Here is a 22,063-nt window from a genome sequence, read left to right as displayed (position 1 = left end):
ATATCACTCTGGTTTTTCCATCCGCTGGCTCATATGATTCTGAAGACATTTAAAAAATTATTTCATGGACATGAATTTCGAAATCTCATTATACAGTGGTGATTAGATTTGTCAGGAAGTATGAGCATGTTCTTGAACGCAAATTGCAATTTCTAATTGCATTCTGAACTTAACAGCTACGAAATCTGCAACTTCCTCTTTATTTGACTTAAATTCAATTTTTAAATCTTCTGTTATATTGAGAAACCGAATGAAAGTTTTTCTAGAAAAAGAGCATCCGAACAAATCTCGATTTTATCTTGTACGCGTTCATGTCCGCTATTTTCTTTTATAGATATCAGCTTTTCCCCCTAAGGCTCACTAAAATGATATCGTCAGTTTACTGACACATCGAAAATAAGAACAAAACAAAAATAGATAGCATTCGGGCGAAGAATGCAATCTGTATGGAAATGAAGCACGAATGGGCATCGCATCGCCAATCCTTCGCTTTCACCACGCAACGAGCCTATTTTTCCGTTTTTGTTTTAGCCCCGGGAGACTCATTCAATTAGTTGCTGACATCGAATGCAGTGAGTGACCGGAAGCTATTGTTAGTGGACAAATATTCGGTAAAAGGAAAAAAACTCATTTTTGCTGGTGATTCTCACTTTTTATTTAGACGCATCTAGCGTGGCCATCGTCAATTTCACCAGGAATTCATTGTGGAAATGAAACAAGGAAACGAGAAATACGTTTGGAGTCGGCCAATATGTGGCAATGAAATAGATTTCTATGGCAACCGGATCAACACGTTGTCGCAATATAGCCAAGAATTTGAGACAAATATATTTGGCCTTTATTTACATTGAGGTGACAGACAATGCGACAACTTGATGGACGTATAAATCACTTAGAGTGTACGGACATTCCGTCAACGTAGTTTTCCTGAATGTGAGGTTCATATAAAAAGCAAAAATGAATGTTTTCCCTCTTTAATCTTTTCTATTCCGAAGAGAAAAGAGGAAATGATCATCAAATTAGGTATTTATTTTCTACACTGCAAGTTTGTTATAGCCACCCGCCCATTTTAATCTCATCATTGCGTATCCTCCTCCTCCTCACCAGATCATGGTACGCCCATCTGTCTCAATGAAAAGATATAAGAAGCTGGTGGAAGAAGACCTGGTCCATGTGCTGGAAGCTATGCGTACACGTGTTGTGAACCTTACGTGAAGTTTTTTCCTGTTTGTTAACTCTTCCCCTAACCGCTAATTTTCTATTCCTTCCGTAGATACACAATTACATCTTTTCTCAATGTAGTTTTTATATACAGTATGTCACACAATTTTAAAAAGGTTAAAAAAAAGTCTCGCCACAGAGAGCAGCAGGTCTACAAAACTACAAATATTCAATCATCACAGTTCATTCGTAATTGAAATACAGCACTGAAAAATCAGATACAGCACTAGATACGCACTCGGGCTATTAAGTTCACACGCTCTGTTCCAGACTATGCAACAACCCACACGGGTAAAGGGGCTAACATCCCGGAAGAAACAAAGCCCGATCCTTGTCTGGTCTGACAGACTATACCGCGAAGCTGAGTTGGAAGAGATCTCTGCAACAGGATAAGTCCGGCGACGGATTCTAGCGTTCATTCATTCATTGTAGGACTGTTGCTTTTTGTGGTGGGACTTTTTTTAACTGGGAGATCGGCTCGAAATTGGCAGCCGCTGAAAATCAACTTCAATTGACAGAAATAAAAAAGCCAACCATGGTCTCCCTGCTCTGTCCCCGTGGGGGGGGGGGGGGGATATAAGCTATAAACTTCAATCGACCGCCACTGTGGCGTCTGTGGGGTTCGAACCCATGAGGTCATGCGAGTCGGTTACTATGACTGCTCAATCACCACAGTGATGGAACCGTCCTACAACGGTACAAATATTTAGTCGGGATTCGAATCCAGGACCGACATTACGTATCCGACCTCCACCACACGTAACACACGTAATCGAATCTCTCCAGAACAATCCTAATCTTCACAATTATTCCTCACGCAAGGACCCTTTGTTCCATACCGAGAAAGCCCAAAACCATATTCGCTATTGCCCAGGTGTCTTCAATCTGCTGCTCCCATCAGCACCACGATGCCCACTGAAGCACTCAAGAGTGCTCGATCGACTGTGCTCACGACTTGACAACAAAATGTAGTGAAATAATTTTTTTTTATTAGAACGCGGATCTTTTATGTCTCAATAGTCACAGGAATGGTACTGCATTATGAGAAGAGGGTATTGATAGAAGCTTCAACAATAAATTTGATGGGCATAATCATTTTGTCGGATTTTAAGCCGAGAGGTTTGGACAAAGTCCAATTTTCAGAAATAATTCGGGCTTTGGGTGGCATATCCTCAAAGTAGCCGGAGATCCCTAGCTAAAGTTCGATGTGCTGATCTAAGACGGTCCGGTAGACGTTAAATCGTTTTTTTTTCATCGCCAACGTGTGATACAAGGCTATATATAGTAGCTGATTTAGATTAACTCCGCGTGACGAGAGGAGGAAAAAGGAGAAATTTAAGAGAAAAACTATGAAAAAACTACGACATATATAATTTTTCCCCTTTAAATTAAAAAAAATAATAATTAAAAGAACGTGACTGCAGGTTGATGGGTTGTCATTGTTAACATGGAGATATTTGTCACGAAAAAATACGCCAACTTGGCGATGGCCCTAAATCATATCAGCACATCGGACTATGGTCAGGGATTTGCGGCCTTATTAAAGCCCGAAATTCGAACATTGGAACGGTTTGATACATTTCATTCTAATTTCGTTCAGAAAAACAACCCATTACCTCCATCAGAAAACTTTTGCGTACCCCAGAGATTCCCGGATCACAATTCGAGAAACTCTACTCTTGAACGTTTTTATCTCATTGTCAAGCGGAAGAAGAAGCGCAACATATTCTTGTTAGAGTTAACTCTTTCAGCGGCAATGATGAGTTATCTAGCTTAACTTGATATCTTGTTCAATAACGACGTATATATGGCCTCCTTAAAACCCTCTTATTTTGGCAATGCCGAACTTAGAAATTTCCTAGGGATTTCCACTGTGGCAATTGTAATGTGGTTCAGTGAAATTTTAAAAATCGCTTAAAGGGTTAATGAGTGAATGTGTGTGTGTAAAAAAAAACAATTCCATTTCGAAAGAATTTTAAAATTATTGAAAAACCAAAACAGGTGGTTTCAGAATTAGGTGCAAGGAAGGCCCTGGGCCTTAATGAATCACTTGGTCACAGATAGCTGGATTTTTCATGAAGTTCAGTGTTATGCATGTCGACAGTCAGAAATACAGTATATTCATACGAAGCCTTTTTGAATAAGAGAGAGCACACAGGCATCTACTCCCCACACATTTGGGAATCCGGAGGAAAGGCAAGCTGTTTTGCATGTAATAAAAATACATAAGGGTTATGTATTCCTCCTCTCTTGTGATTTAATGACCCATACAGTTATTTGATGGATTGAGGAAATGTATGTTCCTGTCCCAAAGATATTCTCATTGAAGTCAATCATTTTCTTTTCTTTTCTCCTATCTCAAGAAAAAATTTCCGGCTTATGGTATGAATGCAGTTTTTCTTTGTATAGTGAGTTCTTTTATTTTCCGAATATGGTTGATTTATTCATACACATGAGTCTCAAAACTTCTGATCGTATCCCGATCTTCTAATATCTATAGAAAATCATTATTTATAATTTTCAAATTTAAAAAAATTTTTGAATGTAATTTCTTTTACAGAAGTTTGAAAAAAAAACCTTGTTGGACAATAACGTTTTTCGTACTGATCACAAAATTTGTCATTTTTCCAAAACAATCCAGATATCTTTATGCAGGGTTGCGAATGTATGAAATATCTTTCCTTCTGTTGTGGTAAATTCTCCCACAACTGACTCTTTTAGAAGAATTTGTATGATAAGCATGGTAAAAGGAATCGAGAAGCTACACATACTTAGATGATAACATCCATATTTTCAACTATGAAAAGTACGTACTGCGGAGCTTGAACTGTATCGTCGTGCTTGAAGCATCTATAATTAGCGTATAAGGCTGTTCATTTCACTGGTGGTCGCGACAGCTACATATCAGTGCAATAATCGTTGGATATAAAGTATATATTGAAAGTATCGTAATTCAGTTCCTTGATTCCGCAATACAATCTATCGACAAAATTTGTGACCAATGTTGGGACCCAGAGTACGGGGTTTAGTACTTAAACCTCTAGCCGCGGCCAACGCGAATCACGTTTCACATTTCCGTAAAATTTCGTGGAGCACGCTGTTATCGCGTTAATGAAAATCCTCGATTTTGGGCGGAAAAATTCAAAAGCCGCCCCCGGCTGGAATGCTAATGGTTTTCCAAATACAGGATTTGAGTCATAATGATCAAAACATAATTTACTGGCAATAATATCTGGTGCGCGTTGCTCGGATATTCTCAATAAACTGGAAGCATAAAAGAAGTTACAAACCAATGTAAAAGAGCAAACATGTCTAAAACGCATCGTTTGTTAATCGCTGAAACCAAAGTAAGCATTCCGAAAGTCATTGTTGAGACGCGACCCATTAACGCCTGACTGTTTTTTGATGATTTCGGTCGAATCTGGTCAGAAGCCGAATTAGCATGTCGTTTCGTCTGGTTCTGTTTGGTCTACATACAAAATTTTGCAAATACTGGCCGAAAATTGTAGATTAGTATAAAGAAAATACGCATGCCCAGATAGACAGATAAATCTACAGAACATTAATTTTACATGTATAAAATTAAGGAAAACAATCACAATCCTTGTGATCTCAGTAAAACTGTAAACATTCAAGTAGGCTTTGCTCAAAATACGGGAAAAAAACGGGGTATTTTTCGTATGAAATATTCGGGACGGTCAAAATTACCGTAAAATTGGGGCCACATTGTCACCTTGAATTTTTTATCGATATATTTTAGAACAGATGTTCTCATCCTAGGGCCCATATGCCCCCCTGGTGGTCCTAGGGTAGTCTAGGGAGCCACACGGATGAAAATCAGATGATAAGGGGAGGGACATGACAAGTAGTGAAGGAAGCCACAGAGAGCTATGGAGAAATAAGAGTTTTGAAGTGAAATATGTTGGTGGCGGGGGGGGGGGGGCATGTGACTATTACTTTCAGAATCTAGCAAAGCTGCCTATATAGCCAGGGCCATCTTTCCCCACTGGCCTATGAGGGAATAACCCAGGGCCTTCATATCCATAGGCGGAGAGGAGTTACAGGATGAGATCTGATGCTATTATTTTCAAATGTAAGTATGTGTGAATATGTAAGATGTTATTTCCAGCTAAGTACATGGACTCTAGAATACCACTTCGCCCAAAGGTCCATGATGTTGAGACGGTCATGCTTAAAACCCTTAGGAGAAGGAAGTTCACTAAACTCCATATCTCTCTATATTCCAACCCAGGGCAGGCGCTTATCCAGGATGATGTGTTGGGAGGGTCGATATATTGTGTTGGTTCATGGGATCGTCCCGTATTTTGATCAGACCATGGCATTCGGCTCTCAGGAGGAATGATCACCCATCTTCTGGATCCAGAACCCGGGTTCCTGAGATCGATCTTATTTTTTGAAATTTTTGTTCATTATAAATTTGTTTTTGATTAAGTTTCATTCAATAAGTAGGGAGAGTCTTATTCTTAGATCAGGGTGAGGAGCCCTTGATGGAAGAGGGGGTGCCACGAGAAGAAAGTATAGTTCAAATGGGGCCACGGGGCCAAAAAGGTTGAGAAACACTCCTTAACAATGCAATGGAAATGTGTCTATTACGACGACCAAACTCATACACGAAATTCCAATCCCCACGGAACCATTCATTTTTAACGACCGGAAAAAAAAAATACAAATTAAAAACAGAAACTTTCGAGTCAAATTTATTTTTTTAAATACCCACCACATTTATATTTCAAAGGAAATATGTTTTTTATGAATACATAAAGATAAAAATAATATTTAAAGAAATACATTTTTTAAAAAAAAACCGTATCTCATTTGAAGTTTCATTTTCTGAGAACAAACCGAAACTTTTAAAAACTTCTTTCGGGTATTTACAACAACTGAGGGGGAGGAAAAAAAAATCTTTACAAACTGTGGAAAAATCTGAAAAACCGAATAAATCTGACGTTTGTGAACACTTAAAACCGGGAGAAAAAGAGAAAAAAAAAAACAAGTTTCTACAACGAATGAGAATCTTTCGTATGTGTGTTTCTATTTTATTTTTCTGAAGAGAAATTTTACTCTTTGAATAGAAATGATTACGTTCATTTTGAAACATCTTACGATTTTATTTATATTTTTTTTTAAGATTTTTCTCGTATGTTATATATTTTTGTACTTAAACGAGCTTCTCTCACCGCAGCAACGAGGTTTTTTTTTTGTTTTTTTCCTCGTATACTTTTTTTTTATTTTCCGTCATTTTGTATTGAATGCGAACGTTTGTTTCCGAATAAAATATAAAAAAAAAGTAGATATTTTTAGAGGATGAGAGATTCTCTTCTTTATACTGTATCTACACTTTCCCTGGTTGTTTGTTTTCTTGAGTTTGTTTCCGGATTTATCTTTTTTTAGGAAAATTCTATTTTTGTAGATTTTTTTTTTTTTTTTGTGAGAGTAAACTTACGATTTTTTTCGGTTTTGAGTACGAGGTGATTTGTTTTTCTCAGTTTTACCCTGTATTTTTTTTTTTTTTTCTTATGTGATATTGGGTGTTTTTGTTCGATTTTCTTCACTTTTAAATACTGTATGTTTTTCTTTCATTATTGTTATTTTCTTGGTGTTATACTCGTATTCAGTGATATTAATGACTTGAGTACTGATTCTTTTTTTTTAACTTCTGATTTTCAGTTTGGGATAATCTTGGAAAAAAAAGTTGGAAGATCGACGATCTTGGAACCAATTATAAAACCACAATTTTGTATGATTTTGAACAAAATCAATGAAATATTTTAATATTAAGTCAAATGTCTTTGATATGCTGTGACTTTATAACTTTTTTTTTATATAATTTATGATAGTTTCTGATTGTGATAATTATAAGGAATATATCGGATATATAAATGAATTAAATATATTTAGTCTTTTTGGAATGATTTTAATTTAATATTGGATGTTGCGTAGACTTTACGAGTATTTTTTTGCCATTTATATGATTTGTTCATCTTTGGATATGTTTTATGGAGAACAAATCTATAGAAATTTGTAGACCAGCGATCCCTTTAAAAAATGTGCCGTAACACATCAGGGTCTCATGAGATATTTTGAGTATGAACTTTTTTGAGTCAAGTGTTATTCATCCTGTATAAAATACAAAACCCATATTTTGAATATACTGTATATACTGCAAAATCATAGTGCTTTGACTCCCAATTATAGTGTGTCACAGTTATTACTGCAGGGTGCTGAATAAATTCCTTGAGAACGAGTGAAAGTGCTGCTTAATCATCAAAATACAGTGTATACAGTAGACTCTAACACACTAATCTGGAGCACACCAGGCCCGGGTCATGCAGGATTACCGAAATCCTCGAATAACTGGAAGGCAGTTGAAAAAAGCCATTTAAATAACAAACTTCTGTGCATATATACGCAGAAGTCCCGATTTTCACATGCGTGAGTGGGGCATTGGCCCATGGTTTTCGGGTCTCTGAAATTTGACCATTGCCTAAGCCAAACATCTTTGAGCTGGGTCGCAGAAGCCCCGATAATTTCTACTCTGTCCAATGAAAATCGGGCCCCGGGCACGTAGTAATATGTTTTCTTCTTCCACACACGAGGGCAGACCCACCTGAACATATGGACTATAATATACACACCAGCCGGACTAAATAGTCCGCGGTATTTGACATCTATATAAAATCAGCACTTCCCCCCCCCCCATACGCCAAGGGTTCTGACAATCACCACCAGGTCGTTTAGTGTCCCCCCCCCCTTACACACACATACTTTTTTTGTAGTGAATTATTGATGGGGGGGGGGGGGAATCAAGAAACTAGATAAGGCCGATCGGCCTTCAACGTGTAAGAGCCATTCGTATAGGTATTTTAGAGGGCCACATTTCCTTCGCATAACACAACAAAATACCTAAGCACCGAAAGTTTTTTTTTTTTCAATCTCAACTGTGTGAGTCGTTATGTAAGTAAAGCGTGAATAAAACAAATAATCTTAGTATACGAGAGAATGAAACGGTTTCAGTCCAAAAATATCGAAATTAATGTTTTGTGGTTTTGTAGAGCTCGGTACCGTCTCTTTCATCCTCGTAAAACATCAGAGGCAAAAATGTTTCAGTCCTGAGGGCGATAGAATGTTCCAGGGGGCTGTAGAAGCTACGGATATAACATGGGATGCTATGAAAAAAATTTCTGAAGAAAGGGCGATGGGACAAGAAAAGTTGGGAAACTATGTAATAAAAGAACAACGATATGGCTTAAGGGGGAACAATAGATAGATAGATAGAACCGCTCACAGCCCCGGACTGATGCAAAGCACCTTACTTCCGTTACCTCAAAAGAGGCAGCGTAGGGGGAACAATAAGTTTAGTCACAGTACGCAGATAGAGTCCAGCAACTAAGAGTTCAGCACATGGCATAGGCATGCGCAGAAAGCGATATTTGAGTGTGCACGCGTGTTGTTGTTGTTGTTGTTTGTGTGTGTGTGTGTTTTTTTTTTTTTTTTCCGATGTTGTTCGTGCTTTGTGCTAATGAATTTGAGCTTAGTTCCTGTTTCAAGGTTTCACTGAGTACGCCTATAGCTTTATGTTGTGTCCTACACAAACGTCTTATGTCGAGATTCCAGATTAATGAATGGAAGTTATCAGATGCGATCGTGTAAAACCATTTCCTTTCAGAGTGATTGACTGTAAGCAAGAAATTTTTAAAAAGCGTGGACAGATCTTTTAAAGCCTATGTACCAAAAACATGCTCACTGCCGACAAGGTCAATCAGATACCTTCGTGCATATACTAGTTCTCTACACCACGTTTAGTGTACCGCCGTTCCAGTTTCTCTGGTGGTCACACCAGCCATGAAGTTACTGTTGAAAACAAGCAAAAAAGGAAGAACAGGTCATCAACAAGACAAGGGCATGAGTGTCGAAGAATTAGAAGTTTTCTACAAGGACTCAACCCAATCTCTCGGGCGAAGTACAATAAACCTGCAATATCATTAAGAGCTTTTACAACAATTCTTGACGTGGGATGGACATGATAGCGATGAGCAGCATGATGACATATACTTGGAATGTATACACGACAATGATGACTAAGGATAATAAACTTTTTTTTCAATGAATATTTTTCTGCACTAACCAATAATTTTTTATCTACTTTTAACTTAATTCATCATACCATGATCAAATTTCATTTTATGATTATTCTAAATTTTATGCAATGTGTGTGTGTGTGGTGTTCAGTTTCAGAATCCCGCCCAAACTACATATTCGTAGGGTTAAGTCAAGAAAAAAAAATTTATACTATCATTTTTTATTTGCTTTTTTAAAAATAGTTTGGTTTGAGTTTTATATAACGTATATACCATAATATAAAATTAAAATAAAGTTTATAACATTGCAATTAAGCCATATTTTTAAAAGAAAAACATGGTTTTTCGTGTCCAAAAAAATTTTATTTTATGGACTGAAACCATTTTTCCTCCAGATCCTTCGAATGTATAAAGCCGAAAAAACACAATACCCAATCGATGTAACACAAAACAACGTAACAAAATACAAAATAAGCACGCCTCTCATGATGCGTATGACAACAATTATTAACAATGTTACGCTCGTTGACATCGTTTCAATTTTATGGTTCGAGACGGAATTAATTTGCTTCCGAACGCCGTATTAAAATTCCATGTTGATGGCGAATATTCATGAGTACATTATATGTGTATAACGGTGCCGACGACATCATACACTCATCGATAACAACCGACGGAAAGGTGCAGAAACAAGATTACGTTCACATTAACAACACCGTTACACGAAATAAACGCAATTAATCACGTGCTTTTAAAAGAGTTTTAGTGTGTGTTTACAGAATTTAATCGAAACCATTTTACGATCTATAATACGCATTTTATATGCTGCGAGAATCACGTGATTTATTCAGTTAATGAAGACGGTTTGAAATTTTTCGGGGGGGAAAAAGAACATATTCCTATGATACGTATAATTCAAAAATTAATACAATACTGTATGTCAACAGTAGGGGAGGGGGGGTGCACTAGTAAAAATATTTTTTCTAGCACACGCATTAACACATTTCACTCTCAACTAAGCTGCACGTAATTTCTACATATGATTAACTGGTACTTAAGTAATATGTTCAAGCAGTCTCATATATGCAGCCATGATTGCAACATATGTTCCAATGAAATTTCAACTTTGATTCCGAATTCCCGATCTAAACTCCAAATAATATCCGTTCATCTGGTTGGTCAACAACAAAAATGCGATGATAGCTTTTGGTTTTCAAATAAACCCGTATTAGTCTTTGCGTCCAACGAGTTATCTAGATAGTCAACAGGAATCACTCTATATGACGGGGATTTTAAAAACGTTCAATAAACTGTTCTCTAGGTCTAGGCCATAAAGGAAAGGGGTTAATACACGGGGAAGAATAGCCGAAAGAGATTAAAACCATCCTCTTGCTCTCTTTCTCTCTCTCTCTCTCTTCCGGACGATGAACATGTTCAATTCGAGCTAGTAAATCACTCGATTCTCTCATCTTTGTGCCACGCCTGTTCAGTGTATGACATATTCTCTCTGTTCTACCCATGGTACAAACAGAAATGAGCTGCTACTACTACTACTAACCACTTCTACTCCAGAGCACCACCACTCAATGAATGAGAGAGGCAAGCTTGAAACGTCTGTCCACTCGCTGTAATTTCGTATATATTTCAGTTTAGTGGGATCCAGAGATGATTCTGAATTATACCACGCTGTAAGAATAGATTGCGGTGTAATTTATAAGATATCCCTTTTAGTGAACTTATTCGACAATTCACTGCTTTTAGTTGTCGTGTATAATACGTGTAGTCTCGTTAAACTCCCCACTTATTAGGATAATAAAAATGACATTTTCTTTTTTGCATATGCAGTAGAACCTTCACTACAACGACAGTTAATATAACGATAAAACCTCAACAGCGAAATTTTTTAAATCATGCTTGTAATTGCCAATAGTCTAATATTAAAATCCTCTTTCGATACAATGATATCCTTTACTATGATAAATCCCTGTATAACAGGGTGCACAACCTTTTCAGTCCCCGAGCCAGATATGCGGTATTTCTGTCTCTCGTGGACCAGAAAATTGTGTATAAAAAAGTGACCATATGACCCTATTTTACAGGACGTTCCTGTAATTTTGGTCGTAACAACATTTTTTTTGTATAAAAACTTTTCTGCTGTAAATGGTTACTTTACTTGCCTTTGACAATACTTTTGGTGTTATCGCGTAATTTAACGAAATAAATATGGTCAGCCTAGGTATTTGTCATTCTATGTATGTATGCATTGATACTTTTCTACTGATATAACTTTCACGGGGCAGATAGAATCTCTTGGCGGGCTTCATTTGGCCCGCGGTCTGGTAGTTGCGCACCCCTGCTCTTATAGCGATATTTATTATACTTCAATCAAAATCGCCTTCAATATATTTGTAAATTCCTTCATCAGTGTTTGCTAGTTTGAAGGTATTTTAAAAACATGGGTTTTGCACTAACTACCCTCCGAGAGTGTTGATGAAGTTGCTTCTCCGTGAAGTTGTGTGCTACGTAGGCGTAGTACACAAAAGTGTTGCGTGGTCTCAATCACTCATCAGAATGAAACAATCAAATGGATTTTATTAATTAACTAATCCTTTCCAATTTTTTGCTGCGAATATATCAGCATAAATGCATTTTATGCTGATACTAATAACGCCAATTCAGTAGAAATTCCAACTACAACATAAATTTTGTCTGATGATAATGCTACGTTTCAATATAGCTATAACCCCTCTACCACGATATTTTTTTCTTTGTCCGCAGAGTATCGTTGTACCGAGGTTTTGCTGTATAACATATTCTAAATATGATTTTTAATTTTCGACCGCTGACAGTAATCATTGGAAATTTATGGTCATTTTCATAAAAACATTTTTTTATATCCTAAAAAACGTAATAAAGACTCTGTCATTTATTATTTCATTAATCACGATCATCAATCACAATATCCAAGGAGGATTAGTAGATATTAATTATATTTTTGTTCATGAATATTTTAATATAATCATCACCTCTCTGCAAACTATAAATGTGCCTAAGTAATCAATTCCCTAATGTAGTGTAATTATATGGCTATATAGTCATTTTTTGTTAATTTAGTTCATTAATTACGTCATGTGCAGAATCATAATTACTTTTCTATTTTTTTTTATCTATTCCTAATGGCAAATCCCAATTTATCAATTGCTTCATAATTATTTATTATATGGTTTGTTTTGTTTCCCTTTATATTGTAGCGAAATATATGATGATAAAGAGATTGCAAAAGGATTAACTAAGAAAAATGTTCAAGAATAATGTTTTCTATGATTAACGCATTTATTTGTGTTTATTTCAATTGATAGGTATACCGACATACATATTTTACTGTTAAAATTCCATATAAAACAAGCTGTAGCTTTTTATATGAAATTTTCCCATGCATTTTATATTTCAAAATTCAGCTGTAATTTGCTTTGATTTCCAAGATATCGCACTTATCTTTGGTATTCAAGATATCATCTAAATGTCTGGTGATTTTCAATGTGTTACCAATGTCTTATTTTGTTTTAAATATGTAATGTGTAATTAAAATCTTATTTACTTTTTCAGGTGAAATCCTAAATTCTGGTTCTCAATATGTGACTCTTCCCTGTTTTTGTTTTTTCGTGGATTTTAGCGAAATGTTTTGGATTTTCGATATTTTACCGAAATCTTCCTGGATTTCAAGATTCACTTAGCTTAATCTTTGGTTAGCAATATGTAAGCAATTTGTAATTGAAATATTCGACATTAAAGATGAAACCCACCCAATCTTTGGTTTTTACGATGTTCTGTTGCTTTCAAGACCTTGAAGAGATCATCTTCGGTGTTTGAGACGACACTCAAATCTTTTCTAGTTTAGTGAAGATTAACTCCTCTTCAGTTTTCAAGATGTTACTCAAATCTTCTGTTTCAAGACGTTGCATGAATCTTTTTTTGTTTTCAAGACGTTGCATGAATATTTTTTGTTTTCAAGACGTGATTCAAATCTTTTTTTTTTCGCCAAAAATGTTACGAAAGTCTTTTTTTTTCTAAAATATTCTTTGAATTTCAGAATATCAAAATGCAATAAAATTTTCTTTTGGTTGTGAGGATATCACCCTAGTCTTCTCAGATTTTTAAGATGCTTCTTCAATCTTCTGTTTTTGATGATGTTTTTCAAATATTTACTAAAATGTGGTGTTTTTTTTTTGTATAAATGACATAACTTAAATTTTCGGTTTTCCAGATGTTTCTCAAACCTTTTTTTGGTTTTTTCATATTTTATCCCAATCTTTTCGGTTTCCAATGTTTACCATATCATCTCCACTTTTCAACATCTTACCCCATCGTGGTACAAATTTTCTTGGATTTTCAAGATGTTACCCTGATTTTTCTGGGCTTTCAAAATTGTACACATACTTTCTTTGATTTCCAAAAGGCGTTACATAAAATTTTTTTCAGTTTTTGAGAAGTTACATTCTTTGGTTTTCAATATTATACAAAAATGTCTTTTGTGGTTTCCAATACTCTACCGAATTTTCTCTGATCTACGAGGTAATTCTCAAACCTCTTCTGACATTTAAAACGAGATAATTGTGTTTCTCGTTGATACTAGAGTGGTTAGTCAACTAGTTAGTCGTTTGCTATTGCACCACAAAATTTGACTGTGTGAATACCGGCTGGGTCAAGATCGTCTTTATCTGACATTTGAAATCGGTTCAGCACTGTAGCTCCTGATCTATTTAGCCCGATAGAGGGCATGAAATGACCATCGTGTGATGAAACTTACGTGAACAAAAAATTTCTACAGAGAAAAGAAAATGTTTGCCATTAAAAAATTTTATTTAGAGTAAATGTCTACCCGAAAAGCATAATTTCAAGTCCAATGCTGCCCGTTGGCTGTTTTCAAATATACATGAAAGTGTACAAAATCACGGTTTCGGAAGTATCAATAATTCACGTAATATTAGAGTTTGGAGGTGACCATATGTATATCGGAATTCCCCGTAATCAGTTGCGCGTCTAATGAGTCAAACGCTGCCGCTTATTGTTGAAAACCCTCCATTGGATGCTGAGTTGAATTTCGCATCCTATCGCCAATATGAAACCCTTCATTTCCCGCTGAAACCATCAAAGCACCGCACATGCACAGATGCATTTGGCAAGCAATGAGAGCATCTATATAAGGATTGAGGGACGCCGGTTCTATATAGAAGTAAATGCATACACAACCCCGTATATACATACACGTTTGAATTCAATGCACATATGAGTTCCGGAAGGTCAAATGAGAATTCTGCATATAGGTTCCCGCACGTTATATGTATAGGCATATTCAAATGACAACAGGGTCCAAGTGCAAATAAATTTCTAACCGTACAATTTTAAGGCAATAATGTCTGCAATAAAGGTTCAGATGGCCCTTTAAATGATTTTTAGTGTGATAATAAAACAATTCATGCCAATTCCGTTGATGCAAAGATACATAGAACCTCGTAACAATATCAGTTATGTATTATCCTACCTTTTATCACATAGGATGCAGGAAAGCCCTTTTAACATCAATTAACTTGCACAGGGATAGAGAGCTAGTAATGTAACATCAAGATGGAAAAAGAAAGGGTTATGCTCGATTCAATCAGATGCAATAAACATTACTAACACCTCCCCCCCCCCCCTCCTTATTTTGCAATTATTGCAACTAAGCAACTGAAAATCGAAACAAAGAAAGATGGAGGAGAAAACTCCCCATCAAAAGTTGCAAGACATCATTTAAATACTCAGTACCTACAGGAGGAGGAGAAGAATAACAGATTAGCACAGTATCTACAAGAGAAGAAGAATAGCAGAAGAATACAACAGCTTCAGGAGGAGAACAACAGACCTTAATCACCAAGAAAAGAAGGGGAAAGAACAGTAGACGAATACAGCATCTAAAAATAGAAAAGAACAGCAAAAAAGCACAGCGTCTACGAAAGAAAATGGACAGCAGAAGAGTACATCACCTGCAAAGGAAAAGAAGAACATCATAAGAGTACAGTGTCTACAAAAGGAATTTCTTTTGGGTGCAGTATTCCTTTGCTGTTCCTTTTCTTTCATAGTTGCTGTGCTTGTCTGCTGTTCTTCTCTTGTTAGGTGCTGTAATTCTTTTGCTGTCCTGAATACAGCACTTACAAAATGAGAACAGAACGGCACGACCAAGCTCTGTCGCTTACGCGATATAAGCTTGTTGTTCCACAGGGCGTAATCATGGCAAGAAAATTCTGAGTTACAAGAAAGACAAAAATAATAATAATTGGGGTCCTTATCATGGGATCAAAATGACCCCAAGTCATGTATGTGCATTCATATGCAGTTACAAAAGGCGTTGTGTGAGGTCAGACATATAACGAAGAGAATCAGATGACCCTTATACTAGGGTGCACGCCTAGAGAAATTATACAATATTCATTCAAATACAATAATACAAATCACTTACGGGGTATCGCTTACGCTATTTTAGCTCATTTCCCCTGAGGGCGTGGTCGTGCCGACAAAAGAAGAACAGCCGAAGAGTGAAGCACCTAGAAAAGGAAGAAAAATAACAGCAGAAGAGTATAACACCTACAAAAGAAGAACAGCAGAAGAGTATAACACCTACAAAAGAACAGCAGAAGAGTATAACACCTACAAAAGAAGAACAGCAGAAGAGTATAACACCTACAAAAGAAGAGCAGAAGAGTATAACACCTACAAAAGAAGAGCAGCAGAAGAGTATAACACCTACAAAAGAACAGCAGAAGAGTATAACACCTACAAAAGAAAAACAGCAGAAGAGTGCTGAGAACAAACACAACGCTAAACTCGCACACGCCCCAACTAAACAAAATAATAGGACACTATTCAGCTCTCATTCATTTCAGACACCATAAAGACCCCCATGAGTTTGGTATACCGAAATCCACTTCTACGGTGACAAATCGGAGTTGCAGATGATCAAGAAAATACATTTAAAAATTAACTCAAATTTACTGATTTGGCCATTGTATCTTTAATAAACCTTCTTCGAAATACGTGGATATTCCCCAATCAAAATATATGCCCTTTATACAAATTATTCCTTGGAGGAAAAACTACATTTCTTATGAGATCACATCTCTTATGCTAAGATATGCTTGCCAAGGGGTAAAAAAGAGAATATTCATATCTCCAAAGATATCAGCTACAGGAAATATAAACAAAAGAAACAAAATAGCGACCAGAGATTCTTCTTGCTTTTTTATCCCTTAAAAAAAGTATGATTTTTCTTTTTTTAGTTCAACACACATAAGATAAGATCTCTAATAAATCTCATCAGCAACTAATTCCAATCTTCCCGTAAAAGCTAAAAACATCATAGAGAAAAAAAAAAACTTGAAACGTGAAGGGGAAAAAAAATCTTATTCTTCAAGAATTCTTGTTATTTAGTTATTTTTATGTTTTCAACACGTTCAAAAGAATAAATGGATGCTGTAATTTTGGTTTCCTTCCATAGATAAACATTTTAGATAAGAAGGAATGACACTCTGTATCATTTTTTGACGCATTTTCTCAGATTATTATCTGAGGGAAAAAAAATTTAATGCTCTGCTAATTTTAGCAATTGTTTATTTAGAAGCAAATTAGGGAAAGTAATGAGAATCTTTATTCGACAGCATTACATCGTGTTGAGGGGTATGGTCACATGTAGATAACGTAGCCTATTTGGGTTTCGTGATCGAGTCCCATGTCAAAACGATAGGGTTCGATCTTATCGATTATCAATTTTCGAGGATAAAACTTCAATCTGATCCAACTTCTCTGTCGAAGAAGTTTTCAGATGGCATAAAACATTCAAAAATACATGCATTTCAACATCGTATTATCTCATTTGTTTGAATGGCACTCAGTTATTAAACGTCGTCATTTTTCCGGTCATTCCACGCGTGCTCATATGTTTTCCAAAAAATTTCTCTCTTTCATTCCAATTTCCTTTTTTCTCCGAAATTTTCTTTATTTTTCTTGGAAATAATTTAATGTGCTACTAAACATTATCTCTTTTTCAATGTGCGTTTATATGTTTTTATTTCTTCCACATATTTACACGCTTTGATCAATCGCCGTAAAAATTTGAGTACCCAAGTGGAACAGACGCTGTGTTAGCCACCGTCTCCATTACACTGGTATGAAGAAGATAATTCGAAAAAATCTGTGGAAGACAGAAATAAAAACCATAAGATCTCTTTTGGGAGTAACATTATTCGTTTAGCAACAGCTAATGCTGCGTATTAGGAGGGGGATCCCAGGTCCGTCTGAACGATATCATTATTCACGGGGAAAATAATTGTCTGGGGCGCCTTCTACGTGGCTGGCTCTAAATACCGCCTACCTCATAATCACAGCACCAGGTCTTATGTGTTAAAACGGGCCTAGGGGTTACCGCTTCCTAGTACTGCTCAGAGTACAGTGGTACCATCTGTTGTAAACATATGTAAGTGATGTGGGCAACATTCGTCCGCATTTCTTAATTTCGGAATCCGGAAACCCTAATGCAATTGAATAGAAATGAATGAAACCCTAGTTGCGCACATAGAGAATATTTGTTGGAGGAAAAACTTGGAAATCTTGCCAATGGCTTCAAAACATCGGTTAAACCAGTAGTTCTTAAAATTGTTCTGTACCTATGTTCTGGGATAACTTAAAGATGAAAATCACCTCGAAAGGGAACCACGGAGAGCTGCGCAAAATAAAACAGAGTGGAAAAAAAATAAAACATTCAAGTGAAATATGATTTAAATTTTTTTTAGAATGTAGTGGGATATCCACAAGAAGAACGAACCCGAAGGTTCTTTTTTTCGACCTTATTTATAAAATGTTCATGCATTCAGAAACCAATTTAATAAATATGGAAAGGTCTTGCTCCTGGACTGAGGCCTACCGTTAAGACCAGGAGGCCATAAAAAGACAAAAAACAATATGCTTTAAGGACAGCCTTGGCGAAAAAGGGTTGAGAGACACTAGGTTATATCACCTGCTATGAAAGCCAAAAAAACCGGGGGGGCGGGGGGGAGGCCACTAGAAAGTGTAAAACTTCTCATTCCATCGCCCCCTTCTGCAAAAATGTTTTTTTTTTGTCACCACCCCATTTCAAGCCAACCCATAGAATCTTATACTAAATTCAAAGCTTCCATCCCCCGAAGCTTTACATCCCCCTCCCCCCGGGGCGATATTACCAACTTTGGGAAACACTGGTTTAAACCAAGGGTGCTAAATCTTTAGGAGAGCGTGGGGCACTAAATTATGTGATTTTGGGACAACACCGTAGGTCACTTAAGAAGGGTCGTCTTAATGCATAGACCGACCCAGATCAGCCTGGGGCCTCAGAAAAATCACTTTGCCCAGAGGCTTGCCATGTTCTTGCGACGGTTCTGCACTTAAATGATATGCAAATGTACTGCGGGTCGTTTGAGTGACCTGGAACGGTGCCATGGGTCACTCAAGTGATCTATAAATTTATTTCGCAGATCACTTACGTAATTTGTAAATATGTTCTGACAACGTGAGTGAAATGAAAATGTGCCGTTGGACGCTTCAGTGATTCGACACAGCACCGCAAGTCACTTAAGTGATCTGTAAATATTCCATGAGCCGCTAGAGGAATCTGGAAATGTGCCGTGGGTCACTAAAGAGCTGTCTGTGCTGAGGGTCGCTTATGCGCTCTGAAACTGCATCGAGGGTAACATAAGATGTCTGTACATTTGCCGCTTAGTTCATTTTTACCAAATTAGATTTGAGGTCGGAGCCACATCAGATGACTCCTAGAGCCACAATTGGCCAGCGGACCATGGGTTGAGCATTGTATGGGTGAAATTTTATTTTTCAAATTTAAACTGTGTCCAGACAGTGAATTTTAGTTCATTCAAATTATATAAAAGACTGATTACAGCATTGTGTGTTACTTAACAGTTCTTAAGGCCGGTATCATCACTACTACGACGTGAGGTGTAACCGCGTCACGTCAGGTGGCGTGGCATCACATCAGACATTACACAGTGTGCACACTGTTTTAAGAGATGCATTAAGGCCGAAACACACAACGATGAGAAATTTGTGAAATCTTATTCGTGGAAATTCTGTGACGTAAAAAAATTATGTGATGTGGAATTTTCCCACATCGCAGCGAACGAATCAGAATTTGAAACGTCTCTGCCATGACGTGAAATTACGTCACGTCAGTGTAGTGTGTTTCAGCTTTTATGCGGTCGATTTTCAGCTGTTGTGGTAAAAGTGTGTTTCATCCTTTCTTCTAGGCGCTATATTTTAACCCTGTCAAGGACAAGATTATTTCATACGCGCACTCTTATATCTCGTTTTTGCTCTTTTTCCTATTTCATTTTTTTTTTACCAACTTGGCAAAAAAGAAGGGAAAGAAAACAGATAACACGCTATTTTTCCCCCTGTTTTAAAACTGTTGCAAAGGATTCCACACTCGGCAACTTTCTGTAGCTGAAGAATGAGTATTATATTCTAGTCAGTGAGATTGGACTGAATTCCCAGTCCCCCCACTTGCGATTTGTTAAGTTTTTCTCATCCATGTGACCACTTTTGACGCAATTTTTTTTTTTCTTGTGGGCCTGCCCCCTTGTCTACAACATAAAGGAGTGAGACCCTTTCAACTTATTAAATTAATTGTTGAGTAAATTTGTTTCGTATGTATTTATCATTAATTAGGGTGAATCACTGCACCTTTGGGCTAAATACCCGTCAGTCTCCACTTGTGAGGGTTTTATGGGTAATTCTACTGGATTCTGCAATTAGTAATACGTGCTTTTGCTCACCATATTTCACTTTAATGCTTCATATATATCATTTCACTCTTCTCTGTGCGCCCCTCCTCCAAAATCACCTGTCATAGCTCCCCTTCTACTTTATTTCCAGACTTGACCTCAGATTTCCTCAAATAGAGTAATGTTTCTCAACCTCCCCGAATCAGAGGACTACTAAGTTGGCTGGGAAAAACACTGATGTACCACCGACTTTGTACATCGTGACTCTCTATCTTTCGTAAAAACGGTATACGTAGAAACTTTAGAAATTTATAAAAATCGAAAAAATAACAGAAATAAAAAATGGTTTGTAGGGTTAGCATCAATAAAAGGTCTAGGAATTTTTTTTTAAGACAGGAAAAAAAATAGTTCACAAATAGCCGATAGATGGTGCTGATCTACACAAGTTAAAGAAAAGATGCGCGAATAACAAACAGAATGCCTCCAAATCGTTTATTACAACAGTATGTGTGTTCCACATGACCACTACCACAGGGGATAAGGGGATAACACACTGCAGGCGAGTCACAAATCCAGCAACGGCAGAGTGCAGCAGATCCGGACATGACACCTCTCGGCGGATCGCATCTTTCAGTTCCGACTGATTGGATGAACCGGATCGATACACCCAGGATTTCAAAAACATCCCCATAACCAGAAGTCTACCGGAGTCAAATCTGGGGACCGAGGAGGCCATGGGAACCTGCAACAACTGATAATGACTTTGTCTACCTCGAACGTGTGTATCAGGAATGCCTTGACCGGAGTAGCAGCAGTGTGACTAGTTGCTCCATCTTGCATAGACGTGACGGTAGAAATCTCATCTCTTTCCACCCAAACATGGCACGATCGCGCAGGAGCGTCAAGTAGCGTTGCGCATTCACCGTAGCCGTTTTCCACCCATTTACTGGACACTGCGTTTCAAAGAAGGGTCCTATGATGAACGAACCTGTGAACCCACATACACTCTCACTTTTGGGGGAATGCAATGGTTTCTCCGTGTACTTCCGTGGATTACACGTCACCCAGATACGGCAGTTATGGGTATTAACGTCGCCATGAAGCGAAAAATGAGCTTCATCTGTACACAAGATGTTAAAGCCCCAGGTGGGAATCTGTTCGATTTTGGAGCAGTTTACGTAAAACAACTTCACCAACATGCTTTATACATCGCATTCAGCATCCTTGTCCACATACACGGTTTACAACAGTGAAATGGTTGTGGATTAGGAGCGCGCGCGCAAGTTCTTATAACCGTCTCATTTGCATAGTTCCACCGAAGTCGCTCGTACCAACGCCATCTATCGGCTGTGCTTTTTGTCCCCCCCCCCCTTCCTTCTTAAAAAAAAATGCCCGTGATGTGGCGATGCTAACACTGCAAACCATTTTTTATTTTGGTTATTTTTCCGGTTTTTATGAATTTTTAAAGTTTCTACGGACTTTTTTCCCACCCTGTATATATCGCCGTTCCAGCTTCTTTATACAGCTGTCCTGTTTTTGTTTTGTTTTTCAACGAAGCTTATAAATATTTGACATTTTTATCTTTACTAAAATCGTAAAAAACAATCTCACTTACAGTATTTGCAATAGTGTTCAATATGTGGTATTTTTCTCCCATGCGTTACATTTAAATTCACTTCAATCTCTAGTAGCCCTTCATTTCCCAGAAATTCTTAGAGGGGAAACGATTGGCGATGATCCGTATTTCACCATATATGAGGGGTTCACAACCAAATAGTAGACCAAGTCCATTTATCTTTGTTATGGATAATAACACCTTAAAGTTTTTGTAAAAGCAGGGCACTAAAGGATGACAGTTTTAACTGAACTTTGACATATTTAATTCCTTTGCATCACTTGAACTGAATTAATTATGTATCAAAGGCTGTTATCACCCGTAAT

Source organism: Pholcus phalangioides, unplaced genomic scaffold (genome assembly GCF_987345545.1).
Source record: "Pholcus phalangioides strain wild (caught in Gottingen) unplaced genomic scaffold, Ppha-v1.0 ptg000009l_1, whole genome shotgun sequence".
NCBI classification, from domain to species: domain Eukaryota; kingdom Metazoa; phylum Arthropoda; class Arachnida; order Araneae; family Pholcidae; genus Pholcus; species Pholcus phalangioides.
The sequence above is the reverse complement of the archived record's forward strand: the minus strand, read 5'-3'. Positions refer to the sequence as shown.